At 47.0% G+C, this 6,593-nt stretch overlaps 1 long non-coding RNA gene across 1 annotated transcript; it reads right to left on the reverse strand.

Moving 5' to 3' along the window:
- Positions 1–776: 776 nt before the first annotated feature.
- On the reverse strand, positions 777–6,332 carry LOC144319748 (uncharacterized). The gene is made up of 2 exons (XR_013385473.1): positions 6,153–6,332; positions 777–931 (listed from the first exon to the last, which is right to left on the reverse strand). It is a non-coding gene; the product is annotated as an uncharacterized LOC144319748 (long non-coding RNA).
- Between the last annotated feature and the right edge of the window lie 261 nt (positions 6,333–6,593).

Raw genomic sequence — 6,593 nt, forward strand, 5'->3', positions numbered from 1 at the left:
CCATCCTACTATGCTTTGGTGGCCTATCGTGGTTCCTCTGTGTCTTAGTACACCCACATGACTTGTCTTCTCTCATGGAGAACTGTCCCAGACCCATTATTGAGCTCTAGGTGAGACAGCTCTCTCCTCTAGACAGGTCATCAGATCGTTAGACATTAGGGCTGAATTGTGAGGTGCCTATATGTCCAATACAGTTTTATACCTTTTTATACTTTTACAGCTCATCCATTCAACCAATATTTATTGAATACCCATTATGTGTTGACACGCCGGGGATGTGGACATAACACCAGAAAGACATGGTCCCTGTTCTGACGGAGGGTACAATCTTATCCAGCTAGTTACTTCTCCAAAGAAGGAACAGAACAAGCTGAAAAGCATTTTGTTCCATATGGAGATGCAGCAAAACAAAATTAAAAGGAAAGTTGGGAGTTATTCGGGGATCATCCTTAACATATCCCTTTTTAAAAAAAATTATTTATTTATTTGAGAGAGAGAGCATGAGAGCACACATACAGAGGGACAGAGAAAAGAGAAGAACTCTAGCAGACTCCTCACTGAGCTCGGAGCCTCACATGGGGCTCAATCCCAAGACCCAGGGATCATGATCTGAGCCCAAACCAAGAGTTGGCCACTTAACCAACTGCGCCACCCAGGAGCCCCTTAATGCGTCCTTAATGCATAACCTCCCACCCTCCCTAAGGTGTCTATAGACCTGGGGCAAATCACACCGTGGATTAGTTAGGGCACTGCCTGCTGTTGCAGAAATAACAACATTTTGATTTTCATGGCATAGTAAAACAGAAGTTTATTTTTGGCAGATGTTCCTGACTGGCCAGGAGCTTTCCTCCACGCACTGAGTCAAGGAGCCAGGCTCTTTCTACTTTGTGCTTCTGCCAATCCCTAAGCTCTTGTCATCATCCAGACGGGGCTGGCAGAAAAGGAAAGAAAACGTTTGAAAAGGTGCCTCTGCTTTGTCAATAAAACCAGCCACCTTTGTTCACATCTGCTGGGTGAGTTAGACTCATCATGTGGCCACACTCAGATGCCAAAGGTGGGCCATGTAGCTCTTGCTGGGAAGTCACTTATGGCAGAGGAAACACCAGTGCTGGTGGAAAAGCTACCCATCTCTGCCACACACCCTCTCTCCTCTCCCGCACCCTTCAAACCTGTAACCGGAATGTCACATTAAAATGGAATCAAAGCCAGAGATGTCACCTTCCAGGCAACCTCAAACCTGGGAAAGAAGCTACAGAAGGACCACGTACAATACTGGATCGGGGTAGCTAGAGACAGATTAAAGGAGTAGGAGTTAATTAACCTTAACGTTCAACATTTTTATGGGACTGTCCTCAAGCCTCTAACAGATAGAGCCATCTTCTTTACATGCTGCCTTCCTGACATACTTTCTCAATGCCAGCAGCAAAGACAGACCCACATTTTGAAGTTTTGGGAAAACTCTCCATTCACTGACCCACGAATGCAGTTTTCCATTCTACTTAGCAGCCTCGCCCCTGTTGGAGAGCACCTGAGTTCCAGCTGAATGCTTGCAGAGCCAAGTTCTAAGAGTCAGGTGGAGGAATATTAAGGGAATATGCAAGGAGGCCTTATTTTTGTTTTAAAGATTGATTGATTGATTGATTGATTGATTTTAGAGAGAAAGTGAGCACGAGCAGGAGTGGGACAGAGGGAGAAGGAGAGAGCATCTGAAGCAGGCTCTGTGATGCGGGGCTGTCTCACGACCCTGAGATCATGACCTGAGCCTAACCAAGAGTCAGACTCTCAACCACCTGAGCCCCCCCCAGATGCCCCTGGAAGCCTTACTTTAACACGGTGGAATGTCCCTCAGCAGATCCTCTCCAGGGGAGCTTCAGACCCTCTTCTTTTCCTGCTCTTGGGGCCTGCAGATTGCCTCAGACAATTCTGGCATAGGAGGGATCTTCAAGAGCACCTCTTCCAATGTCCTTCTCTGACATGAGAAATCTGAGGCTCCAAGTAGTTCAGTGACTTTCGTGAGATGACACGGCCAAGGAGGGGCAGAGCCCAAGCATGAGCCAACAGGGGTATGTCACCGCCACGGGGCGCTGGGTTAAATACTGGTGTCGTCTCCCCCGGGTCCGCCAGACTTCTCTGTTCTAATTGTATCTCCTGCTTCTTACGCAGCCCGACAGACAACTTTTGCCCAGTTCTGCGACACCAAGCTGTCATTCTAAGACATTCTGCAGACTCCCTCCACAGAATCGTAAAGGTTTAGTCCAACTCACACATCACTTTCCTGATCATTTATCTGGCAAGTGGGCAAACCGTGGTACCTGGCAATGCCAACTCTATCCCATCCCGGGGTTGTCTGGAATTCTTGAATCCACACAAGTAATCAGCTACGCTGAGTCTCCTTTCACTCAAGGCCCAAACCATTTGGTTTGGCCCAATGTCCTGTTGAACATTCAAGTTGATTTGAGAGGACATGACCACGACGGGCGTTGCCTAGGGGACTGTGTGTCCTGACCATCTTCCAGGTAAACCAAAGATTGGAGACACAGTTACTGGAGCCCCCTTGGAATTAACAAGTCACCCAGTGGAACTTCACCCCGGTTTCATGACGACCGCGTCTGCAAAGCTTTGAGAGAGGCCGGCAGGGAGGAAAACCCGCAGCTGTTTTTCAAGAAATTAATTTCTATCCCCGCAGTGATCAGTCCTGGTTAAGTGAGAGAATCAAATTATCTAAGTTACTTCTGCTGGGAAGGTCGGCTGCTCTGAATCCTGATGAAAAATAACACAATGGTGCTATTTAATTTAAAACCTCCGTCTGCTTCACTTATAATTCATAATGATTACGCTTCGCGTTTATGTAGTATCCGAGGATCGCAGAGAACTTTGATAGCATACATGATTCATCCCTGGGACCCTACAGAGTAGCATCACTGGCCTCTCTTTCTCTGTAGGGCGGGTGAACAGATAAGACTGAGCCTGCTAACCTGGATCGCCCAACAGGCTTTCCAACACAAGTCACCACTCCCTGTGTAGTTATTTAGGCCTTGGCATCCAGAGCCGCCAGACTAATATATTACACAAACGGACATCATGATATTAGGGGCATAAAAGAGATAAGGAGTTACGGCTTGCAAATGTAAATCAATAAAGACCGTGGGCTTTCAGCCATCTCTTCCGGAGAAAAATGCTACTGTGGCTTCCAGCAGCCTGGCCAGCATACGGGAACCTTCCACAAGACCATCTTAAATGTGGATTTAATAGGTTCATGCGTGACACAGACAGGATGAGTCATGTACACACATAACAATAAACACGTGCTCTGTACTTTACAGTTTACAAAACACATTTGCGTCTACGACCTCATTTGCATTACCCCTCTGTTGCATCCCCCTTTTTCTTTTTAAAGATTTTATTTATTTATTCATGAGAGACACACACAGAGAGAGGCAGAGACACAGGCGGAAGGAGAAGCAGGCTCCATGCAGGGAGCCCGATGCGGGACTCGATCCCAGGACCCCAGGGTCACTCCCTGAGCCGAAGGCAGACGTTTAACCACTGAGCCACCCAGGCGTCCCTCTGTTGCATCCCCTTATGTGGTTTGCACCCCTGGCTAAAACTGAAGTGACTATTCACACCCCCTCCAGGCGAAACGCGGTGCCCTCACGGCGCTGCATTCACATTCATGGCAGCAGGCACCCTTCAAAAGAGGGTTGGCGTCACCTCACTGAGTGACAGATTTCCAAGGACAACGCCACCAGCCATGGTGGCCCTCGGGTCACAGACCAGCTACTTGTCTCCTATCTCAGGCCAAGATAGAATTAAGAATAGCAATGCCCATGGTGTCTTTGCAGCCGGTGAGTTGTCAGGGCTTCAAACACTTGACGAGAAGCCTTACCTCACACTGGTTGAAGGAAGAAACTAAAGCTTAAACTTGCCCAAGTTCAGAGACAAGTAATAAGTAGAGTCATTCAGATCTGGCCCCATCCGCCACTCACATACTTCTCCAGGAAAACCAAGACACAACAGACTACACATTCCAGAGAAGAGTACCTGACACCAGTCCAATCAACAGCACCCCTTACTTGCTCCAGAAGGCCATGCTCTCTCCACGTGGTGGCACCTCCTCTGTCAAAGTCCCACCCAGTTAGTGACAGACTTCTCAAATGCTGGCTTGGGCATATTAATAGGAGCATGATGTCCAGAGTAAGGGAGAACAGTTACTTTGCAGGCTTCATTTCCTCTAAACATACTTGAAATATCATAGTCAACTAAGAATGATGATCTTCCAGAACACATCCAGGGAAAAGGTATTAACTTAGCTAACTTTGAAATATTTGCCTCAAGGGACAAAGACGAAAACCACCTGTCAGAAGAAGTGAGGTGAGGCAGGCCTGGGATGTTCATCTTCAACTATCTGAGGGGAGAGAAAGCAGCCTTGTTCTATATGTGACACAAGATAGAACTAAGTTGGAAACAGCAGGCAAGTTGGTGCAAATCTCTGCAAGCAACATGACCTCTAGGACCAACTGCTCTTAATGGGACCACATTAGCCCCGCCTCCTGGCATTGCTCTGATGGCCACATGACATAGTGTACGGAAATGCTTGGCCTGGTGTCTGAAAACTGTAATCTTTTGTCATGACAAGGCAGGCTTCTTGCCTTCAAGAGGGAGAAAGGGAAATAGTGAAAACTGAGATTCCTTCCCAGGACTAATTTCAGGCCAGATATTTGTTAAAGCAAAACCACAACAGCCAGCCTCGCTATGGGATAATGCATCGAATTCCTTTCCTGACTACTCTTTCACTGGGTTGAGGATAGGCTCACATTACTACAAAAGAATTTCTGACTCCCTCACCCTTTAAATAATTGCACATTCTCTAGAACAGACGATCATTTGGTGTGAAAATCTCTCCACACTGACTGGGAGCTGAAAGCTTTCTGCTCCACCTTCTGCCTAAAATAGGCCATTTGGGATGGAAGCGACCAATTGGTGACAGACCCTCCAAACTGCAGGACCCCAACAGATGGCTCGGGCTTCCAAGGCACACTGACCAGAATCCAGCCAGCTTCTTGGATTTCACATTTTAGGTCACAACAACTCTGTTTCCTTGTCTTAAAAAAAAAAAAAAAAATTACTGGGGGTGGGGAAGGCCCATGGAGAAAAGCAGCCAACACTCTGTACCCATTAAAAGCTGTTCCTATCATCCACAACCGTGTGGCTCCATAGGAAGGACACCACAACGATTGTGCAGGGTGATGGAGCTGCAGGCATCACGACTCAGTGCCTCTGGTGTGTGGGAAGGACCCAGGCAATCTCCAGAATCACAGCCCAAGCAAGAGAATGTACCCCTGGGCAAAGAAGACCTCCCACCCCATGACAGGCCCGCCGACGCAGGCAGCACAGACAGATGTCAGGACAAATTGGGGCATGGGCTGAAGGACACGTGCCGGCTGAGGGTTGGCCTGTGGAAAAAGTACTTGTGCCCACACGTCCCCTCCCCCAGCCACAACAAACCGCTGGCTTGTCCCCCAAACACACTGGCCCTTCTGTTTCTTCTGCATGGGAGGCTTCGATCCTCTCCCTCCCTGCTCACCCGGAATGCTGCTGCTCTTCACATTAAGACAAGCTCATAGATTTTCTCTTTTGTGAGACTTTCTTGGATCTCCAAGCAAAAGTAATCATTTCCTCATCTGTGATTCCATGACATTTTATCCATACTTTATCGATGGCACTAAGAATATTGTCTTAGAGATAATTATCTATGTGTCTGTCTCTTCCATCAGACTTAAGAGTCCTTTCAGGTCAAAGGCACGGTTTCCTTATTTCTGTACCTTCAATTCTAAGTATGAAGTCTTTGCGTGATAATCTGATTATTTCCATTTTCCCTTGTCTCACCCCCATTGGACCATAAGCTCTATGTGGAGGCAGGAGCTGTGTATGATTATCTGCTTATTCCCAGAACCCAACTTAGGCCATGGCATTTATTTTCTGAAAAACTGGACTGAATGGATGAATGGATGGAGGGATAGACAGAGGTAAGGATGGATGGGTGGATGGGACTGCTTAAATGGATGGATGGATGGATGGATGGATGGATGGATGAAGGAGGTATTACAAAAATAACACCAATAAAAGTAAGAGAGGAAAAATTCACCACTAACATTTAGGACAAAGAGTGGAGTATCCAGAAAGTCTCATGGAAGAGGAGCTATCTGAGGCGAACCCCTACAGCAAAGTTGAATTTCAGCAGCTATAGAAGAAGGCCCTTGCACTCAGGACACATAGTGAGGAAAGATGCAATAGAAGAATTTGTAGAGCACCAGGGATCCCTCAACAGCTAGAGTAGAAGACATGTGTGACATCATAGAACATAAGCTGGGAACAGGTCATGCAGGGTTGCAAGTGTTCTATTATGGAATGAGAGTCTATGACACAGAAACCAATAGGAGATATCCAAGGGCTTTATTTCTTTGTTTTGTTTTAGCAGAGGTACATGGACAAGGCATTGTGTTTTGGGGTGAGGGCATTTAAGTCTTCCTTGCAAACGACATGTTAGAAACACGATAGCTGTAGACAATCCTTTATCAGCAATGGGCACCTGT

Source organism: Canis aureus, chromosome 8, assembly GCF_053574225.1.
Source record: "Canis aureus isolate CA01 chromosome 8, VMU_Caureus_v.1.0, whole genome shotgun sequence".
Taxonomy (NCBI): Eukaryota; Metazoa; Chordata; class Mammalia; order Carnivora; family Canidae; genus Canis; species Canis aureus.